The 10,000-nt window shown below is 32.6% G+C and overlaps 1 protein-coding gene across 3 annotated transcripts in view; it reads left to right on the forward strand.

Moving 5' to 3' along the window:
* Positions 1-8,219: 8,219 nt before the first annotated feature.
* LOC136849867 (uncharacterized) overlaps positions 8,220-10,000 on the forward strand; it is a 103,794-nt gene continuing 102,013 nt past the window's right edge. Inside the window, exon 1 of one of the 3 annotated variants that reach the window (XM_067123358.1) lies at positions 8,220-8,489. The gene's annotated coding sequence lies outside the window, so the exon portion shown is untranslated. The remainder of the gene's footprint in view (positions 8,490-10,000) is intronic. The other 2 variants (XM_067123359.1, XM_067123360.1) reach the window with 2 other exon arrangements.

The raw sequence follows: 10,000 nt of genomic DNA on the forward strand, positions 1-10,000 counted from the left end.
AGCAGACTTGAAGAGAGAAGAGAGACAACAAGAAATGAGAGAGAGAGAGAGAGAGAGAGAGAGAGAGAGAGAGAGAGAGAGAGAGAGAGAAGGGCAAAGTAGACTTTAAGAGAGAAGAGAGACGACCAAGAGAGAGAGAGAGAGAGAGAGAGAGAGAGACAGAGAGAGAGAGAGAGAGAGAGAGAGAGAGAGAGAGAGAGAGAACTTGTGTCAAGGAAACGGGATGGTTTCTTCCCCGGTACCTGCTTTTAATAGTATTATGTTCCTGTTGTTTAAAGATAGCAGTTATTCAACTGTGGTGGGTCGCACCCAAGCTACAGAAGGCTGCAGGGCTGACAACCTCACCCCCAGAATATTTCCCGAGCACGAAGTCAGTGACTCTTTAGAAAGTCACAACCAAATAAAATTTTAAATAACCTTAATATAAACATAAAATAACCTCACAATAAACCTCAAAATATATTAGAAAAAAACTCCCTGGAAATCACACAAAATTCAAGCGAAAATGAATAAAATTTTGTTAAAAACATTCAAAAGTAATTTTCTAAAAACACGTCGGATAAAAACGCGACTTCGTAATGCCCCGGGCCACTAAATTAATAGAGAAGATTGCTTACCGTAGGCTAATATGATTTAAGAAAAAACAGGCTTCCTAAACCCTGTAATCAGCTATGAGGATTAATAAGTCCTGATACTCTACCGGTTAGCAGCTTACTTTAAACCTACTTATCTTTAAAGTAAGAACAACGCGTGACCTAAATATTGATTCTCTGATACGTTCTCATGTATATTACAAAATCTAGAATATATATATATATATATATATATATATATATATAGTATATATATATATATATATATATATATATATATATATATATGTATATATATATATATATATATATATATATATATATATATATATAATGTATATATATACAAGAAAATAAAAAACAGACTTGGTTATTGCGTCTAATGTAAAATACCTACATATATTCTCGTGTTTTTACATTATACCCCGCACAGACACGGGTATTACCCTTCCAATTTTGCGTAATTATTTTGGGATGAGGCTGCAAGCCCCATCCTCTCATATATACGTGTGTATAAATGTGTGTATATATATATATATATATAATATAAATATATTATATATACGGTACATATATCATATATCATATATATATATATATATATATATATATATATATATATATATATATATTTATATATATATATATATATAGAGAAGAGAGAGAGAGAGAGAGAGAGAGAGAGAGAGAGAGAGAGAGAGTGTTTCATCTCACCCTGGAAAAAGATTGCGATTGAATTCCATCTAACCCCGAAAAAGTAACACTTATTTTTTATAGGAATCAATTAATTGCATCTCTCTATTTTTCTAGGAATTCTCTCTCTCTCTCTCGTCCAATTTCATATCAGCTTTTGAATATTTCTTATCTTGCGCCCACACTTATAATTTGGGCTTTATGTTCATCCACATGAACACACACAAACAAAATACACACAAACACACACATGTACGCATACACACACATTATATATATGTATATATATATATATACAACTCTCATATTTCCTCTAACAATTAACAAAACCAAAAATAAAGAAAACAATAAAAAACCAACAACAACTCAAAATAAACTCAAAACGAAACTCCCACAAACGCAACATTAGGAAAAAAAAAACACGTTCTAAACCTTGTAACTGTTTCAGGCCTCGCCTCTCCTCGCCTGAACGCGACCTTTATCATTAGGAGAGGCAATAATGGTACTTTCCAAGCGCTGCGTTCTTTTGACTTCGTTAGCCAAAGTATTGTTTAGTTCGCTTGTTCTTTGTTTGTTAGTGTTTGTGGGTTTAATTCTTGTTTGTTTGTTATTTTTTTTTTAGATATTAAATATTTTGCTTGGTGATAATTTTGTACTGTTATATCAGTTTGGGTAAGAAATAATAATAATAATAATAATAATAATAATAATAATAATAATAATAATAATAATAATAATAATAATAATAATCCTAGCTTATTTTAATTCAACTGACATAAATAACAACACCAGCAATAATAATAATAATAATAATAATAATAATAATAATAATAATAATAATAATTTGTATTATCATTATGATAATAATAATCTTGCCTTATTTTACATCAAACTGCACGTAGGATAATAATAATAATAATAATAATAATAATAATAATAATAATAATAATAATAATAATAATAATAATAATAACTAACTTTATTATCATCATAACAATAAGTTTCGGTTAATTTTACATAAACTTGCACATATAATAATAATAATAATAATAATAATAATAATAAATAATAATAATAATAATAATAATAATAATAATAATAATAATAATTTCTTCCTTTTTAATCCCTCTTTCAATAATCTTTCAATTGAATCTTCATGTACAATTTTCCCTCCTCCTCCTCCTCCTCCTCCTCCTCCTACTCCTCCTCCTCCTCCTCCTCCTCCTTTTTGTTCTTTGCCGTTTATGCTCCCTTAACCAATTACAGCCAAAGCGCGCGCGCGAGAGAGAGAGAGAGACAAGAGAGTAAGTCGCTTTTTTTGCTCTCTCGTTTACTGAAAGGCGATTTCCAGAGATTGCGTCATTCTGGTCGCCAAGTTCTAATGGCCTGTGGCCTGTTCAGCTTTCTTCTGTTATTTACTCACCTGTTGAGCTTTTATTTATTTATTATTCATTATTGTTTCTCCTCATCTTTGTCTTGCCTTTATCACATTTTGTTAGTTTTTACTAAGTTTATATTTAGTATTGTTTCTCATTTTCTTTGTGACCTATTCAGCTTTCCTCTGTTATTTATTAAATTATTGTGGTTTTATTCATTCATCATTATTCGTTATTGTTTCACCTCATCTTTGTCTTCCTTTTATCACTTTTTGTTAGTTTTTACTAAGTTTATACTAAATTTTTACTAAGTTTATATTTAGTATTGTTTCTCCTTTTCCTTGTGGCCTGTTCAGCTTTCTGTTATTTATTAATTTATATCGTGACTTTAGACACTTAATCTGTTATTTAGTATTGTTCCTCCACATCTTTGTCCTGGTTTTATTAAATTTCTTACTTATTACTAATTCAGTCTATATTGCTTCTCCACATCTCTGTTCTGCTTCTACTGTATTTTTTAGTTTTTACTCATTTGTTATTTAGCATTGTTTCTCCTTTTCTTCGTCCGACCATTTTTATTTTTATTTTTTTTATTTTTCACTCGTTTATTCGCTCATCTTTTACTAATTCAATTTACATTTAGTATTGCTTCTTCTTATGTTTGTCTTGCCTTGCGTTAAATTTTTCATTTTTTAGAAATTGTTATTTCCTTATTTAATTTTTCCTGATTCACTTTAAATTTATTATTGATTCTCCTCATCTGTGCCCACCTTTTATTTATCTATCTATTTATATTTATTTTTCTATATGAATATTCAGTACAGTAAAGTTAACGAGCCGAGCTGAATAAGCGTTCGGTTCGGTCCGTGTTATCAAATAATTAACATACATTAACATGACGATAATTAACGAGTTAATTCTTAAATGATAATTAGGTCGCATCAGCTGTCAATGCAGGTGGAAGGACGCGCAATTATAATTATAACTCGGGATAGATAACAGATTAAAAAAAAAATTTGGATTGTTAAGATTAACTTCAGCACTGCACAGCTGACTGAAAATCAGTTCCGAGAAGCAATTCAAAACACAGGAGTCAAAACAAAACAAGACAACATTAATAAGAAACTAGTTGAACCTTTGGTTCGTAAGGGCAATTAAACCTTCGAATCGCAGGGCATGTTAAACCTCGGGACTCGGAAAACAGGTTTGACCTCATTTCTGATAAGCAAGGGAAACACTTCATTGCCAAACCGGCTTCTCTTATTTTCGGTCTGTGCGTGTATGAAATATAAGCGCGTGCGTGCACACACACACATACACATACATACATACATGCATACAGTATACATATATATATATATATATATATATATATATATATATATATATATATATATATATATATATATTATATATCTTTATATATTTAATATATATATATATATATATATATATGTATATGTATATATATACATGTATGTTATATATATACATACATATATATATATATATATATATATATATAGAGAGAGAGAGAGAGAGAGAGAGAGAGAGAGAGAGAGAGAGAGAGAGAGAGAGATCGTTACCAATTCCACTCCATATTGTTTTATCCTCTCCATAGGTAATAATAATAATAATAATAATAATAATAATAATAATAATAATAATAATAATAATAATAATAATAATAATAATAATAATAGCGGGAACAGAATTCGCTCGGAATGGGGAGAAAAACGTCGAAATTATGCGTGATTTGCATAATGGGCCATTTGGAATGTCAAGGAGTCACTGTGGATGCTGAAACTTTGTCACAAAATCCTTTTCTTATTTTCCATTTATTTTTTCTTCTTCATTTTTGTAACAGTAATTCCTGACAAATTTTTTATTTTTTTTCTTATTCGAGGACACTTGGTCACAAAATCCTTTTTTTTTTTTCTTCTTCTTAATTTTTGTGACAGTAATTCCTGACCATTTTTTTTTTAGTTTTTTATTTCTTTTTTTTTTATTCGAGGACACTTGGTCATAAAATCCTTTTCTTCTTCTTCTTTTCCATTTTTGTAACAGTAATTCCTGACGTCATTTTTACCATTTTGTTTACTCTTTTTTTCTATTCGAGGACGAGAGAGAGAGAGAGAGAGAGAGAGAGAGAGAGAGAGAGAGAGAGAGAGAGAGAGAGAGAGAGAGCCCTTGATTACATTAGCAAACATTCTTTTCGTCGACGACAAATTCGCTTGGCTTCAGAAGCAGTTTTTTTTTATTCGTAGGAGCTGGAAAAGTTTCAATTAAAAAGCTGACTTTTGCTTTTATCGAGGCTGAAAACGTTTTGATTTTCGATGCAGAATTTTTTTCTAAAACCTGGAAACATTTTGATTTTCGATGCAGAATTTAAACGTTTCGATTTTCGATGCGGAATTTTTTCTAAAATCTGGAAACATTTTGATTTTCGATGCAGAATTTTTTTCTAAGAACTGGGAACATTTTGATTTTCGATGCAGAATTTTTTAGAAAATGGAAACGTTTAGATTTTCGATGCAAAAATTTTTCTAAAATCTGGAACATTTTGATTTGCGATGCAAAGTTTTTTTTCTAAAAACTTAGAACGTTTTGATTTTAGTTACAGAATTGTACTAAACACCAAAAATGTTTAATATTACAAACGAAACCTCCATTTTTATCGCAGCTTCAAACACTTATTTTCTTATTTATAGAAGCCAAAAACATTTGATTTCAAAAACAAACGTTTTCCTGGTGTAGTTGAAAGCGTTCAGTTCCAAAAGCAAACTTTGATTTAAACCGAAACTGAAAACACATCCTTTCCAAAAGCAAACTTTCCACTTGGATTCCATCACTGGGAGAGAGAGAGAGAGAGAGAGAGAGAGAGAGAGAGAGAGAGAGAGAGAGAGAGAGAGAGATGATAAAGTCGTCGATGAACGGGGCTGAAAGGAAGTAATGAAGAGGAATTATTCAAATAAGAGGAAGAAGAAGAGAAGAGGCATTTTGATTAAGAGAGGAGCGAGAAAGGGAGGAATTAAGGTACAGTGAGAAAGGGAAACGAAGTAATAAATAATAGGAAGAATGACAAGAAGTAACAATCAGGAAGAGAAGCAAGCCACTAAATAATCAAGGAAAAGAGGAACAGGAGGATAAAGTAAGAGCGAGAAAGGGAGGAAATAAGACACAGTGGGAAAGGGAAACGAAGGCATAAATAAGAACGATAATGCGCAATGGTTAGGAAGAGGAGAAAGTTGACAGAAAGGTGAACACAAAGGAGGAAGAGAAACTTGATTACAGACGAAAGAGAAACTTGAACAGAAGAGGATAAGAAACAGAGGGAACAAAGCAGACTTGGAGAGAGAGAGAGAGAGAGAGAGAGAGAGAGAGAGAGAGAGAGAGAGAGAGAAGAGGGACAAGGTAGACTTGAAGAGAGAAGAGAGACGACAAGGAGAGAGAGAGAGAGAGAGAGAGAGAGAAGGGACAAAGTAGACTTGAAGGGAGACGAGAGACAACAAGAATAGAGAGAGAGAGAGAGAGAGAGAGAGAGAGAGAGAGAGAGAGAGAGAGAGAGAAACGAAACCAGACCAAGAAGCGCCGAAGAGGAATTAAAATGACTCACGAGAATCACTTCACAAAATCGATTACTTTTCGCCGTGACGCGATGACTTGCAAATAATGTTTCCCGCCAAGAAAAGATAACTTCTACCTGTTTAATAATAACCTGTTATCTTAAGAGCCTGCCTATTTAATAACCTGTTATCTTAAATGACTAAGTGGCGGTTGTTCCTCGCCATATATGGATTGTTTTTTTTTTTTTTTTTAGAAACCTCATGGGCTGGTTTCTTCTAATACCTCAGTGAGAGAGAGAGAGAGAGAGAGAGAGAGAGAGAGAAGCCTGATGTGGTAAACTCCAGGTAATCGGTTTTAAACCAAACCTGCTCCCAAAATGACTAATGGACATCCAACTTGACACTTGAAAGCTAAGTCTGTTTACGAACTTGACACTTGAACGCTAAGTTAACCGTAGACCGCGTTCTTAAACAAATAAACAAATGAATAATAAGTAAACAAATGAATAATAAATAAACAAATGAATACTTAGTAAACAAATACACAGGGATAATAAACGCCCATATGATGAGGGGAAGAGAAATTAGAGCTTTGTGAATGAGGAAGGAACTTCGCGAAAAGTAATCTTAGATAACCTCTCTACACACAGTCAGCATTTTCACGTGCATAACCAACAAAATGAATAGAAATAAACAAATGAATAATAAGTAAACAAAGATTAATAAAACGTATAAAATAGGTCCATATATTAAGGCAAAGAAAAATTAGAGTTTCGTGAACAGGAAACACAAGACAAGGAATCCTATTTAACCGCTAGGGAAGAATCCAGTCTTGAACAGCAAACATCGTTCGTAAACAAACAAATAAATGTTGATAAACAAATGGGTAATAAGTAAACAAACAAATAGGAAAAGTATAAAAGACGCCAATAAATTAAGGCAAAGAGAAATTGAAGTTTAGTGAACGAAAGCTAATCCTATATATAACAAATCGGGACGAATTTAGTCTTCAACAACAAATTTCACATGCAGTGACCACCTTCCCCCCCCCCAACCCCCCCACCCCCGTTCAGCATCCCAATCAAGCAGTGAACCGTGAGGTGAAATTCGATGCGACGGGGGTGGGGGGAGGGGGGGACGACGAAGATGACGTCACAGTCGCCGGGGCGGGAGGAAGGGAGTAGGAGGGAGGGAGGGAGGGAGGAATGATGTCGCAGCGAGGGATGTCGCTTTTGACATGTGTCACGTCTTCGAGAGCTGATTGGCTTGGTAGGGAAGACTTCAATGAGTGGTTTGCATATCGGTACGTGCTTGCTTGCTTGCATGTGTGTATGTGTGTGTGTGTGTTTGTGTGCGTGTATACATCATGACTATCTACACCCAAATCTGTAGAGTAAGATAGGCTTCATATCCTGTGTGTATGTGTGTGTGTGTGTAAAAATAAAACTGTGCTAACTAGCTAACTATTAGTTTAAGAAAGCTAATTTACACATACTGTGTGTATATAAATCAGTATATATATTTATATATATATATATATATATATATATACATATATATATATATATATATGTGTGTGTGTGTGTGTGTGTATATATAATTATATATGTACGAGACCTAAGACGGAATTGTGAATTCATGTTACACGAGAATCAGAAAGATTAGTGAAAGAAAAAAGAAATAAATAGGAAGAGGAACAGAGATGTGAGTACTCCGAGACTAAAATGATTGCTGAAATAAAAAAGAAAACTTGTCAACTGCGAAAGTGAAACAGGTTAAGAGAAAAAAAAAGATTTATGATTACTAAAAGAGAAAGAAACATTTATACGCGCTCCAACTATACAGAAACAAAAGAAAAAAAGACAGGTGAATACAGGGATAAAAAGATAAAAGGTGACTACCCGACTTTGAGAGAAAGAAACGGAAGGGGTCCTAAGCACCCTCCCTCCCCGCCTTTAGGTACGCCGGAGTCACACTCGCTGTCAAGTCGACTCGGAATCGGAGGAAGAACCGAGCGAGCAAGACAGTCAGTCTCCTTGTAGCGGCCGTTGATATCAGACGTATCCCTTATCAGTGCCGAGACGCGCGCAGATATCGTCGCCACCACGCGCACGCGCACATGCCCGCTCAAGGACAAGCGGCATTCCGTTTATCCTGAACTGAGATTGCCGTTGTGTTCCGGTTCATCAAGATACTTAAATAACTTTATAAGTTACGTGGCAGGTTTTGATTTGAGGGTTAACAGCGATTTTTAATAAAAGGTAAGTTCAGGTTATGGCCTAGATTTAATCTTTTAGCTCTCTGGTAATCTGTAATGGGAAGTTCAGGTTATGGATTTGGTTTAATCTGTAAGTTCTATAGCAATCCGTATTTCTCCAATATATTTTTCTCCACTAAGCACAACAATAGGATGTGCAGTAACCTAGAGATATATATTTAATAACCTAGAGTCATTGGTATCTATATATATTATATATATATATATATATATATATATATATATATATATAAAAATACATATATATACATACATATATATAGTATATCTATATATATGTATATATAGTTTAATATATAAATGTGTTGATATATATATATATATATATATATATATATATATGTATGCATATATACATTTATATATATACATATACGGTATATATATATAGTATATTTATATATATGCATATATAGTTTAATATACAAATGTGTTTATATATATACATATATACATATATATATATATATATATATATATATATATATATATATATATATAAACACACACACATAAATGACCCTTTAACTACCATGAACTCTACATCTGATAACAAACAAACAATCAGACGAAAATTAACATCATCATCACCAACATCAGTCATCGAACAAAAACATCACCGCTACATCTCTCGTATGACAATTGTCATGCATACTTGATCGGATGACGAAACTGCCGACGTTGTTCCACCGTAATGGCCGGTACGTCCGTTATACATTACGTGTCCCCAGATAAAAGATAGACGCTTGGTGTTACACGCTCTTTATCTTTCTATCCGTCTCACTGTATATATATATATATATATATATATATATATATATATATATATATATATATATATATATATATATATATATATACACACATATATATGTATACATAAATATATTATATATATATATATATCTATATATATACATATATATATATATATATATATATACACACACATTATATATACACACAAAGCACTATAGACCTCAATGGTAATACAAATGAAGGATAAAGCTTAAATATGGTAAATGAATAAATTAAAATAGAAAAAAGATACGACAAACAGAAACAGAAAACAAACATCACACGTGAATGAAGTAATTAAAGAAAAAGCTGAGACAGATGAATGAACAATATAAAAGCAAAACAGAATTTACATTAAAAAATCTGTAGATTATGGGAATGCAAGTATTGAAAGGGGACAGTATGCCCTGTAAAATGCATGTAGTGGCAATTAAGAAATGAAGAACAGACTGGTACCAGTAGTAGAGGGCATCGCAGGTGAGATGCTGTGTGGTAGAGTGACTGACCAGGTTGTGTATGGTAGGTCTGGATTAGAGAAAAGTTCCCAAAGGAGTTGATGAGAGAAGTAAGGGTTCCTTGTGTAAGGGCAGAGGTGATAAACGCCACTATGAATTTTAAGGTATAACACTGAATAGTACACAAGAAAGGATGTATAACAGGGCTTTTATCGAGAAAGTAAGACATGGTGACAGAAGA

This window comes from Macrobrachium rosenbergii, chromosome 21, assembly GCF_040412425.1.
Source record: "Macrobrachium rosenbergii isolate ZJJX-2024 chromosome 21, ASM4041242v1, whole genome shotgun sequence".
Lineage (NCBI taxonomy): Eukaryota > Metazoa > Arthropoda > Malacostraca > Decapoda > Palaemonidae > Macrobrachium > Macrobrachium rosenbergii.